Source organism: Lutra lutra, chromosome 2 (assembly GCF_902655055.1).
Source record: "Lutra lutra chromosome 2, mLutLut1.2, whole genome shotgun sequence".
NCBI lineage: Eukaryota > Metazoa > Chordata > Mammalia > Carnivora > Mustelidae > Lutra > Lutra lutra.
This window is the reverse complement of record NC_062279.1, coordinates 71,833,300-71,847,230: the sequence shown is the minus strand read 5'-3', so window position 1 is coordinate 71,847,230 and position 13,931 is coordinate 71,833,300.

The following is a 13,931-nucleotide window of genomic DNA, read 5'->3' as shown; positions in this document are numbered from 1 at the left end:
TAATTTGTTAATATTTTGATTTTTTTAAATCTGTGTTCATAAGGGATTTTTTTTAAAGATTTTATTTATTTATTTGACAGACAGAGATCACAAGTAGGCAGAGAGGCAGGCAGAGAGAGAGAGAGAGAGAGAGAGAGGAGGAAGCAGGCTCCCTGCTGAGCAGACAGCCCAACTCGGGGCTCGATCCCAGGACCCTGGGATCATGACCTGAGCTGAAGGCAGAGGCTTTAACCTGCTGAGCCACCCAGGCACCCCCTACAAGGGATATTGATCTGTTTTTACTCCTGTAATATCTTTGTGTGATTTTGGAATCATGGTAATATTGGCCTTAACAATGAATTAGGAAATATTTCTTCTCTCTTTTGGATGAGATTATAGATATTTAGCATAGATTATTCCTTAAATATTTTTTAGAATTCCTCAGCAAACTTGTTTGGGCCTCGTACTCTCTTCTGGAAGATTTTATTAATTATTGATTTAATTCCATTGATAGATACAGGCCTGTTCATTTGATTTATTTTGTCTTGTTTGAATTGGGAAAGATTGTGTCTTTTATCCAATTGGTCCCTTTCATCTAAATTATCAAATTTGTGGGCATAAATTTTATAATATCCCTTTGTTATCCTTTCAATGTCCATGGGATCTGTAGTAATGGCACCTCTATTATTTCTAATATTATTTGTGTCTTTCTCTATTTTTCTCAGATAGCATTTCTATAGACTTACTACTTTTATTGCTCTTTTATTTATTTATTTTATGGTTTAAGTTTTTATTTTGGAGCTTCAACCCTCTGAGAAATATGTGTCTTTTTTAAAAATTTAATTTTAGGGGCGCCTGGGTGGCTCAGTGGGTTAAAGCTTCTGCCTTCGGCTCAGGTCATGATCTCAGGGTTCTGGGATGGAGCCCCGCATCGGGCTCTCTGCTCCGTGGGGAGCCTGCTTCCTCCTCTCTCTCTGCCTGCCTCTCTGCTTGTGATCTCTGTCTGTCAAATAAATAAATAAATAAAATCTTTTAAAAATTTTAATTTTATTTTTTTCAGTATCCCAAGAATCACTGTTTATGCACCACACCCAATGCTCCATGTAATATGTGCCCTCCTTAATAATTACCACCAGCTCACCCAACCGCCCACCTTACTGCCCTCCAAAACCCTCAGTTTGTTTCTCAGAGTCCACAGTCTCTCATGGTTCATCTCCCCAAACTCACTTCTCCCCTCCATCTCCCAATGTCCTCCATGTTATTCCTTATGCTTCACAAGTAAGTGAACCCATATGATAATTGACTCTCTCTGCTTGATTTATTTCACTCAGTATTACTCCCCCAGTCCCGTCCATATTGATACAAAAGTTGGGTATTCATCCTTTCTGATAGAGGCATAATACTCCATTGTATATATGAACCATATCTTTTTTATCCATTCTTCTGTTGAATGGGGCCTTGGCTCTTTCCACAGTTTGGCAACTATGGCCATTGCTACTATGAACATTGGGGTACAGATGGCCCTTCTTTTCACTACATCTGTATTTTTGGGGTAAATACCCAGTAGTGCAATTGCAGGGTCAGATGGTAGCCCTATTTTTAATTTCTTAAGGAATCTCCACACTGTTTTCCAAAGTGTCTTCACCAACCTGCATTTCCACCAAGGGTGTAATAGGGTTCCCTTTTCTCCACATCCTCTCCAAACCTTGTTGTTTACTGTCTTGTTAGTTTTGGCCATTCTAACTGGTGTAAGAAGGTATCTCAATGTGGTTTTGATTTGAATTTCCCTGATGGCTAATGATGATGAACTTTTTTTCATGTGTCTGTTAGCCACTTATACGTCTTCTTTGCAGAAGTGTCTGTTCACATCTTCTGACTATTTTTTTGATGTGATTATCCATTTTTGGGGTGTTAGTTTGAGAAGTTCTTTATAGATCTGGGATATCAGCCCTTTGTAGTGTCATTTGTGAACATCTTCTCCCATTCCGTGAGTTGCCTCTTTGTTTTGTTAACTGTTTCCTTTGCTGTGCAGAAGCTTTTGATCTTGATGAAGTCCCAAAAGTTCATTTTTGCTTTTATTTCCTTTGCCTTTGGAGATATATCTTGGAAGAAGTTGCTGTGGCCAATGTTGAAGAGGTTACTGCTTATGTTCTCCTCTAGGATTTTGATAGAGTCCTGCCTCACGTTGAGGTCTTTTATCCATTTTGAGTCAAACTTCTTTAATTTATTAAGACTGGTTTTTTGGCCTACTATATAACCTATTCTGAAGAATGTTTTATGTACACTTGAAAAGAATGAGTATTCTCTTGCTTTAAAATTGAATGTTCTGCATATTTCTCTTTATTCCAGATGGTCTGATGTGTCATTTAAGGCCAATGTTGCCTTATTGATTTTTCTGTCTAAAAGTCTATCCATAATGTAAGTGGGGTATTAAAGTCCCCCACTATTATTGTATCACTCTCTATGTCTCCTTTTAGATATGTTAATATGTGTGCTCAGTATATTTATGTATTCCTCTGTTGACTGAATAAAGATTTGCAAATGTTATATCTTCTTGTTGGCTTGACCCCTCTATCATTATGTAATACCTTTTTACAGTATTTGTTTTAAAGTCCGTTTTTTTTTTCTGATGTAAGTATAACTCCCCCAGCCTTCTAGTATATTTCCATATTTTTACCTCCCATGTGACAGTAAGAGACCTGGCTTTCATTTTCCTGAATATATTTAACTATTTGATTAATTACCCTGTATGTAAACTGCATAGGTAGCTCTTGTTGTGTAACAGTCTTACTACAAATTTAACATCTTTAAACATTACATATTTATTGTGTTCCATTTTCTGTGGATCAGAAGTCCAGACACAGGTTAGCTGGGTCTTCTGTGAGGCTGCAATCAAGGTGCAATCTAGTTAAACATTGGAATGGTGGTCTCATCTAAATTCTTAAGTGAGGAAGGATCTACTTCCAAGCTCATTCATGTTGTTGGAGAAATTATTTTTCTTATACTTGTCAGACTGAAAAACTCATTTTCTTGCTGGATGTTGTCTACAAGCCATCCTTAATTTTTACCCTGAAGTTCCTTATTATATGGGTTTTGCTTTCTTCCTCAAAGTTAGAAAGCAAGATAGAAATATCAGCAAGATGAGTACCACATTCTTATGATAAATTATAAATAATCATACACATCTTGCACCTTTTCAGTATTATACTTGTTAGAAGCAAGTCACAGTTTCCAGTGACATTCGAAGTAAAGGAATCACACAATAGCATAAACACTACGAGTCAGGGATCACATTGTTGTGCCACAGTAACTGTTTCCTATTTCTACCATCTGCTCTGTCTTGAGAATATGTCCTCCTACTCCAATTAGAATCTAACACCTTGAACCAGTCTGTTGCCTCTCCCATTAGACTCAAATCATGTAACTCTTTTCTCAACCTACCCATGCTTCAACAACCCACTCCATGTTGCCACTGTCCTCCCACCACATATACCCTGTGTGTGGATTTGGGCATCTCATTTAATTCTACCTGCTATGTAGATACTTTTTTCATTCTGCTTTGGTTCTCATACTTCATGCAAGGGAAATCATGCCTGAGGATACCCTCCTTAATCCATTCAGATTCTGACACCCTTTGCTAGGTTGTACTTCTGATAAGACATCCTCCTCACTCTACTTAGGTCCTAACAAACTTACCTGGAGCACTAAAGCTCCCCTTCATCTAGTTAAAAACAGATTATTGAACAACTAATGTATGTATAACTGATTTTTCTGGAAGGAGAAGGGTAGAGTAGGAATCTGAATTTCTGAATGACCTTTCTTACTCCCTCACTATCACCAAGCTAGGTTGGAGTTTTACATAAGCAAGAAATAAATGCTGTTAGTTGGCTTAAGCCATGGATATTTTAGAATTATGTATTAATGTAATTAACTTACCTAATACTGCTCTTTAGTATTCATCTGAAACATAATATGTTGTAAACAAAATTGTTCATTTCTGTATGCCAAACTTACTTTCTCAAATATTCTCCATTTTATTGTAGGGTACATCAATCACCTAGCTTTACAAGCCTTAAATCTGAAATAATTTTTGAACCTTTTCTATTAATCACATGCCACATGGAATTTGTGAACAATTCCTTTCCAAAAATATTTTTTATAATAGATTTCTTTTTTTTTTAAGATTTTATTTATTTATTTGATAGACAGAGATTACAAGTAGTCAGAGAGGCAGGCAGGGAGACAGGAGGAAGCAGATTCCCCACTGAGCAGAGATCCCGATGCAGGGCTTGATCCCAGGACCCAGAGACCATGACCTGAGCCAAAGGCAGAGGCTTTAACCCACTGAGCCACCCAGGTGCCCTCCAAAAATATTTTAATTCTGATCATTTCTCATTACTTCTATGGGTAGTTTATCCTGCCACTACATCTTGCCTGGTTTACTATAATACTACCTAACTCTTCTCCCAGTTTCTCTTCTTATATACCCACAGTGGTTCTGAACAAGCCAGAATAATGATTTCTAAATATAAATGTGATTATGTCACTTCTTCATTCTAATGGTTTCCTAACACTTCAGAAATCCTAAATCATAGAAACACCTGCATGATCTGACTCTTTGCTAACTGCCTGACTTTTTTCTTTACCAAATTTATTCTTGCTCATAAATACTCAAAACTACAGAAGCTTCCTTTCTTTCCTGGAACCTGGTCAGCATTACTCATTCTGTCTGAAGCAATCTCTCAGTTATCCATATAGGTTCTTTTCTCACAGAATTTAGATCTCTGCTCAAATAGTACCTCATCAAAATAGAAATTATTTTTCTTTTTCCCTTTTCTCCCTCTTACCCTGCCTTATTTGTTCTTCACAGATCATAATAGTGTCTATTATTATATTGTGTTTTTATTTATTGGCGGTAATAGTTGACAGTTTTCTACCTAATAATCCAAAGGCCCACAAAAGTACTTTTTACTCAAATGCCAATTAAGTAAATATTTGTTGAGTGAGAGAATGGGGTGGAAAATTAAGTAGATTGCTCTCCTTAAGTCAAAAGCCCTTACTCTTAAATTAATTCCCCAACCTTTATTCTGGGCATCTGTACATGCAACACAAAGTTGTGAATGATTAGAGAAACCCCAGATTTATTAGAGAGATTTTCTAAACACAAGGAATTTTAAAATCTAATTGGATAATACAATAAATATTTAAACTTCAATACAAATTTAAAATGTATATAGGTCATAAAGGAAAAAAAAGTTATATCATGAGACAGTAGGTGATTAATAGTTTTAATTGTTTCATTATGCAGAACATAATTGCTATAATATTTTAGAAAGGGAACTAAGTATTTTAATTTGAAAGGAAGATTTAATAGAGAAATTACAATTGAAAGAAAAGCTAAGAAATATCTACACAAAACAAACCTCGGGCATTTTCCCCAATTACTTTACTGAAGAAGCTATATGAAAATTAACAAAATTCCAACTTGGTCACAATCCCAAAGCAAAATCAAATTAATGTTATTTTTTCCTTTTTGCTTTCTGGTATTTTCATATTATTTAATCTTTCTTATTGTGTTTTCATACAAAGAAACATATTTTCTGTTAATATATATAATATATAATTAATATAAATTTATATTATATTATATTTATTTTATTTATATTATATTTATTTTATAATATACATTTATATTATAAATAATATAAAATATATATTTTCTATTAATACACTGTGCGATTTTATTTCTATTTTACAAAGTATTTTTCTTTTTTTCTCTTCATGGCAACTCTTACTGATAAAATAGGATAAAAGTTTGGCATGTATCTTTCCACCCTATTTTCTATGATTATACAATTATATATGAATATAAAGGTGACTTTCTTTGCTTGTTTTCTGAAAAGTGGGATCACCCTCCAATAACTCTCTACATCTTTCTTTTATTTCAAATGCAGTGTAAAATTTCCTTCAGATTCATAGATCTTGATCTACATTATTTTAAGAGTAGCATAAATATTTCATTGTGCCAATTCAACCATTTAGTCAGTTATCCTCCAGTTTAGTAAATTCAGGTAATTTCCAGTTTATGTTGTTTTGTTTTTGCCATACCCTTGCATATCAGACACTATAAACTATGTTTTTTTTTTTTAAGATTTTATTTATTTATTTGACAGAGAGAAATCACAAGTAAGCAGAGAGGCAGGCAGAGAGAGAGGAGGAAGCAGGCTCCCTGCCGAGCAGAAAGCCCGATGTGGGGCTCGAACCCAGGACCTGGGATCATGACCTGAGCCGAAGGCAGCGGCTTAACCCACTGAGCCACCCAGGCGCCCCTGTTGGTTTTTTTTTTTAAGATTTTATTTATTTATTTGATAGACAGAGATCACAAGTAGGCAGAGAGGCAGGCAGAGGGGAGGTTGGGAAGCAGGCTCCCTGCTGAGCAGAGAACCCAATATGGGGCTTGATCCCAGGACCCTGGGATCATGACCTGAGCCAAAGGCAGAGGCTTTAATCCACTGAGCCACCCAGGCACCCCTAAACTGTGTTTTTATTTATGCAATTATTACATCAAAATAAATGCACATGTGACTAGATGTTGAATTTTTCCTTTTGATTTTTTCTAAGAAAGTTGAAAATCACTATTTATGTTAGTTTCAGCTATACAACACACTGATTCAACATTTATATACATTATAAAATAATCACCACAGTAAGTCTCATTACTGTCACCATATGTTTATTACAATAGCATTGACTACTTCACAGCTCTGTGACTTATTTATTTCATAACTAGAAGTTTATGCTTCTTCACCCCTTTACCTATTTTGCCCATCCTCTCACCTCCCTTTTGTCTGGCAACTACCACCCATCTGTCTGTTTATGTATTTACAGGTCTGTTTCTGCTTTTTTTTGTTTTAGATTCCACATATATGTGAAATGATAAGGTATTTGTCTTTCTCTAATTTCATTTAGCATAATATCTTCTAGGTCCATCCATGTTGTCTCAAATGGCAAGCTTTAATTCTTTTTTATGGCTGAGTAATATTCTAAGTGTGTGTGTGTGTGTGTGTGTGTGTGTGTGTGTGTTCACATTTTCTTTTCAATTCATCAACTGATGGAAAGTTAGGCTGCTTTCATATCTTGGCTATTATAAATAAGGTTACAAAGAACATAGTAAGTCATATAATTTCTTTTTTCAGATTAGTGTTTTTGGGTTTCTTTGGATATATAACCAGAATTGAAATTGCTGGATCATGTGTTACTTCTGTTTTTAATTTTCTGAGGAAACTCCATACTGCTTCTATAGTGACTTCAATAATTTACATACCTACAAACAATACCCAAGCATTCCTTTTTCTTCACATTTTTACCAATTGTTATTTTTTGTCTTTTTGATATTAACCATTCTGACAGATATGAGGTGATATCCCATTGAGGTTCTGATTTGCATTTGCCTGATGATTAATGATTTTGAGCATCTTTTCATGTGTCTGATGGCAATCTGTATGTTTTTAAAACTATCTATTCAAGTGTTCTCCCCAGTTCTCAATTAGACTTTTTGTGTGTGTGTTTTTGCTTATCAGAGTGATTTGACAATCTCTGTCCCATTCAATACATTACCTTTTCATTTTGTTGATCTTTTCCCTCATTGGGCAAAAGCTTTTTAGTTTAATGTAGTCTCAATTCTATATATTTGTTTTTGTTGCCCTTGTTTGAGAAGACAGATCCCTAAAAATATTACTAAGCCTAATGTTTAAGAGTTTACTGCCAATGTTTACTTCTAGGGGTTTTATGATTTCAGGTCTTATATTTAGGTCTCTAACCCATTTGGGTTTACATTTGCATATGGTGTAAGAAACTGGTCCAGTTTAATTATTTTTGCATGTAGCTGTCCAGTTTTCCAAGCACCATTTATTGAAGAGATTTTCCTTTTTTTAATTCCATATTCTTGCCTGTTTTGTGGTTAATTGACAACATAATGACATAATTAATTACATAATGATTAATCAATATGTGTGGGTTTATTTCTGGGCTATTTTGTTTCAGTGGCCATGTGTCTTTTTTTGTGTCAATACAAAACTGTTTGGTAACATAACTTTGTAGTATAGTTTAATATATTGGAGTGTGATATTTCCAGCTTTGTTCTTCTTTTTCAAGATTGCTTCAGCTATGCAGTCTTATATGTAGATCCATACAGATTTTAGGTTACTTGTTCTACTTCTTTGAAAAATGCCATTGGTATTTTGGTAAGGATTGCACTGAATTTATATGAATTGTTCTGGGTAATATGTACATTATAACAATATTAATTCTTCTAGTCCATGAGCAAGGTATATCTTTCCATTTATTGGTGTCATCTTCAATTTTTTTCATCAATATTTTATAGTTTTTAGAGTATAGGTCTTTCATCTCCTTGGCTAAATTTATGCTTAGGTATTTTATTCTTTTTGGTGCAATTGTAACTGGGATTTTTTTCTTAATTTCTGTCTCTGATAGTACACTGAAAAACAACACAACAAAGTTAAGTATATTAATTTTATATCCTGCAACTTTACTGAATTCATTATTGTTAATAGTATTTTGGTGGAGTCTTTAGGATTTTCTGTATATATTATGTCATCTCAAAATAGTGACACTTTTACTTCTTTCTTACCAATTTGGATGACTTTTACTTTTTCTCATTTGATTGGTGTGACTAGAAATCCAATACTGTGCTGAATAAGTGGTAGAATTGAGCATTCTTGTCTTATTCCTTTTCTTAGAGGAAAAGTTTTCAGCTTTTCACCATTGAGGATGATGTTAGCTGTGGGTTTGTCAGATGGCCTTTATTATATTATATTATATTATATTATATTATATTATATTGAGGTTTGTTACCTCTCTACCCACTTTTCTGGGAGCTTTATTATGAGTGGGTGTTGGGTATTTTTTCAAGTGCATTTGCTGCATTTATTGTGATAATTGTAAAATTTTTATCCTTAACTCTGTTAATATGATGTATGACACTGTTTAATTTGTGGATATTGAAACATCCTTGAATTCTTTTAATAGATCCTACCTGATTGTGGCAAATGATCCTTTCAACATATTTTTGAATTCAATTTGCTGATATTTTGATGATAATTTTCTGTATCTATGTTCATCAGAGATACTAGATTTCAATATTTTTGTTGCTTTGGTGACTTTTTCTGATTTTGGTATCAGGGTAATTCATGCTTCTTAGAATGAACTTGGAAGCATTCTTTTTCATCATTTTTTAAGAGTAATTTGAGAAGGATGAGTGTTAATTCTTACTTAAATATTCGAAATAATTCACCTGTAAAGCCCTCTGGTCCTGGGCTTTTGTTTGCTCAGAAGTTTTTGATTACTGATTGAATTTTATTACTAGTAATTGACCTGTTCAGAATTTAATTTTCTTCTTTATTCAGTCTTGGAAGATTGTATGTTTCTAGTAATTTATGTGTTTTATTTTAGGTTGTCCAATTTGTTGACATAAATTTTTCATAGTTGTCTCTTGAATCGTCTGTATTTCTGTGATGTCAGTTATAACTTCTCTTTCATTAATGATTTTATTTATTTTAGATCCCCCCCCATATTTTGCTTGATGAATCTGAGGGTATATCAATTTTATTTATCTTTTCAAAGAATTATCTCTTATTCATTTATATTTTGTATTTTTTTATTCTCTTCTATTAATTTCTACTCTGAACTTTATTATTTCCTTTCTTCTAGTAAACTTCAGAATTCTTTTGCATTTCTTTTTCTACCTTATTTTCTACTTTCTTAGGCTAGATTGGGAATCTTCTTTCTTCTTGAGCTGGATCACTTTGAATGTCCCTCTTAGAAATGCTTTTGTTGCATCCCACAGATTATGGAATATTATGTTTTCATTGTAATTTATCTCAAGGGTTTTTGTTTTTCATTTTCTCTTTTGTTTGGCAACCCAATTATTATTTGGTACTATGTTGTTTTGCTCCATGTATTTGTGGGATTTTTCCTCCTTTTTTATTTTAAATTGGTTTCTATTTTCATACCATTATGGCTGGAAAAATGCCTAACAGGATTTCAATTTTCTTAAATTTAATGGGGCTTATCATATGATTTATTCTGAAGGATGTGCACTTAAAATATTTGGTATTGATTTTTTACTTTGGTCCAAAATCTAAAAAAAATATAATTGTTAAGTATACTCCCATGTTTCAGAAAGCATGCAGAAAATTCCAGATACTCCCTCCAGGGATTTTCAGAATATAACATTCCAGTGCTGTGATGATTAGCCACCATTCTAAAATAGTCAATATAAAGAGAAAGCTGAAAATGTGAGAGTTTTAAGGAGTCCTGGCAGAGGTTGGGATTAGTATTATAACTTTTCCCTTTTCTCATTCATGGAGTTGTTCTTTCACTGAGCCAAATAAGAGAGCTCCTTAAGTTTAGTGGTGGCCACCAGATTGAGACTTGAATCACCTTCTTGACAACTGGATATTTAAAAGTACGCTGAAGCATATGTGCCCATTAAATGTGGCTTATGAAGTGAAATGTAATGATGATTCTTGAGAAAACTTGAAAAAAAAATTCTGAGAGTTTGGGGGGATATACAGATATAGAGAATGATCCCTGTTCCTCACCTTGAGAATCTAGAAAGTAGGAGTCTAGGTGGAACAATCTGGATGGAGACTGATAAGTATAATAATGTTGCAGCCTACCCCATTACTTTCTCATATTTTAAGATGTGTTAGATTGTCAAAAGAGAAGAAGGCAAATCACAAGAGACTCTTAACTATTAGGAAAAAACTGAGGCTTGATGGAGGGGAGGTGGGAAGTGGGCTAAATGGGTGATGGGTATTAAGGAGAGTACTTGTTGTGATGAGCTCTGGGAGCTATATGTAAGTGATAAATCAGTAAATTTTGTTCTGAAACCAGTATTATACTATATGTTACCTAACTAGAATTTAAATAAAAACTTGAAAGAAAAAAAAAATTCCCATGGAGCACATAGGTTCTCAAGGGACAAATTAGTCTGAGCCATTTCAAAACTTGCCTTCTGGGAACAGGGATCTTCATAGTAATAAGCAGAGTGTAAATGTAGGTGCAAATCTTAGGTCATTTGAAGCTATTATTCAAAATTTGTTGGGTACAAATGCTGCAAGTCTTAGATATATTTCCTGCAAGGTCGGAAAAAAGTTCAAATTACTGAAATCACAGATGATGGTTAGAATTTTTAGCAATAAAGTATTTTTAAGTTAAGGTATGTATGTTGTTTTTTAGATATAATGTTATTGTATACTTAATAGAATAGCACAGTATAAACATAACTTCCATATGCACTTGGAAACCAAAAACTATCAGTTTGTATATACATCCTGACTATTGTATTAATTTATTTTTTATTGTTCATTGTTGATGTAGAGAAAGTGTCTTGTACCTTGTAACTTTGATGACTTTATTAGGGTTAGTATTTTTCTTGTGGATTTGGGAAAATTTTCTATGTACAGGATCTTGTAGTCTGCAAATAGATATGGTTTAACTTATTCTTTACAATGTGGATATATTTTATTTCTATTCTAATAACTGTGGCTAGAATTTTGTGGGCACCTAGGTAGCTCAGTCAGTTAAGCATCTGATTCTTGATTTCAGCTCAGGTCATGATCCCAGGGTTGTGAGATGGAACCCCACAGCTGGCTTTGAGCTCAGTGGGGAGTCTGCTTTATATTTTCTCTCTTCCTCTCCCTTTGCCCCTCCCCGTTCCCACTATCTCTCTCTCTCTCAAATAAACAAATGAATAAAATGTATTTTTTTTAAAGTGTTTTCCCTTCTTCAGTTTGTTGTTGTTGCTGTTGTTGTTTTGTTTGTTTTTTAAGTGTTTGAGAAGGACTGATGTTAATTCTTTAACTGTTTGGTATAACTCACAAATAAAACTACCTGTTCCAGGACATTTCCATTTTGGAACTTTTTATTACTGATTCATTCTTTTTATTTGTTATGGGTCTGTTGAGATTTTCTATTTCATTTGAGTCATTTTAGGTAATTTGTTTCAAGGAATTTTTCCACTTCTGGGTTATCTAACTTGGTATACAATAGTTCATATTATTATTTATAATATATGTATATATATTATATATAATATATAATTATATTACTATATATTATTATATATATTATATAATATATTATTATTATTATACTTTTTATATCTAAAGTTGGTGGTTATGTCTCTATTTTCATTTCTGATTTCAGTTATTTGCATCTTCTCTATTTTATCATTACTTAAGCTAGCTAGTTAATTTTGTTGATCTTTCAATTAACCAAATTTTGGGTTCATTGATAGTCTCATAGTCTCTATTTTTTTATTGTCTGTTTTGTTTATCTCTATTACATCTATTGTTTTCTTCCTTCCACTAGCTTTGATTTTAGTATGATGTTATTTAGTTACTTCAAGTATAAAATTAGGTTATTAAATTTTTTTAACGTAATCATTTACAGTTTTAAGTTTTGCTCTAAACCCTACTTTCACTGCATCCCATAAGTTTGAAGATGTGTTTTTATTTATTTATATTTTATTTTTTTAAAGATTTATTTGAGGAGGGAGAGAGGAGGGGGAGGAGCAGAGGGAAAAAGAAAGAAATCCTAAAGCAGACTCCCCACAGAGCCCCTTTCCTGGGGCTCAATCCCAGGACCCTGAGATTGTGACTTAAGTTGAAACCAAGAGTTGGAGGCTTAACTGACTGGGTGCCCCAAGATGTGTTTTTATTTTAATTCATCTGTAATCAGTCTAATTTTCCTCTTGATTTTTCTTTGACCCATTGATTTAGGAGGCTGTGTGTGTGTGAATTCCAAGTTTCATTCTGTTACTTTTTCTAACTTCATCCCTTTGTGCTCTGAGATAATAGTTTGTATATAATATATGTAATATATGTATATATGTAATATGTATATATGTATATATGTAATAATATATGTATTGGGAGTTGTTTATGGTCTAATATATATTCTAATGTGGAGAATGTCCCATGTGAACTTAAAAGGGACCTGTATTCTTCTTCAGTTGGGTAGAGTGTTCCATATGTGTCTGTTAACCCTTCATATGTTATTAAAGTCCTCTATTTCTTTATCTATCTTTATCTATCTTATCTTTGTCTGGTCTGGTTGATCTCTCTCTTTTCAGAGTTTATTTATTTGACAGGGTGAGAAAGAGTGCATAAGCAAGTGGGGGAGGGTGGTGGTGGTGGAGCACGCTGAGCAGGCTGAGGCTTACCACTGAGCAGGAGCCCAACATGGGGCTCAATCTTTGGACACTGGGATCATGACCTGAGCTAAAAGCAGGTGCTTAAATGACTGAACCACCCAGATTCCTCAGGTTGATCTATCAATTGTTGAAAGTAGGGAATTGAAGACTTGAATTCCATTTTTATTTCACATATTTTGAAGTTTTTTTTTGATTTGTCATGTTTATTACTAATATTATCTTGTTAAATTAATATTAAGTAATATCTTCTCTCTTCTGTTTTGGATTTAAACCTTAATTTGTCTAATGTTAGGATAGCCACTCCAATTCTCTTTTGGTTGCTCTTTGCTTGGAATATTTCTTCTGTACTTTCTCTTTCAATTTTCTTTGTATCTTTGGGTGTAAAGTGAATCTCTCGTAGGCAGCATATAGTTGGATCTTTTCCTTTTATTATAACTCATTTTTCCAATCTGTCTCTTACTTGGAGAGTGTAATCCATTTATATTTAAAGAAACTACTGACAAAGAGGAACTTTTTTTTTTCATTATGCCTTATAGCTTTCTTGTTGCTCATTTACTCCACTACTGCTTACTTTTGTTTTTAGGTTTTTGTTTGTTTGTGTGTTTTATGGTGAAACATTTTAATTGCCATCTATTTCCTATTGGGTATAATGTCAGGTTTAGTCAGCAAATCCTGAGATGGAAAATTAACCCTGAGGTGTCAAAACAGCAAC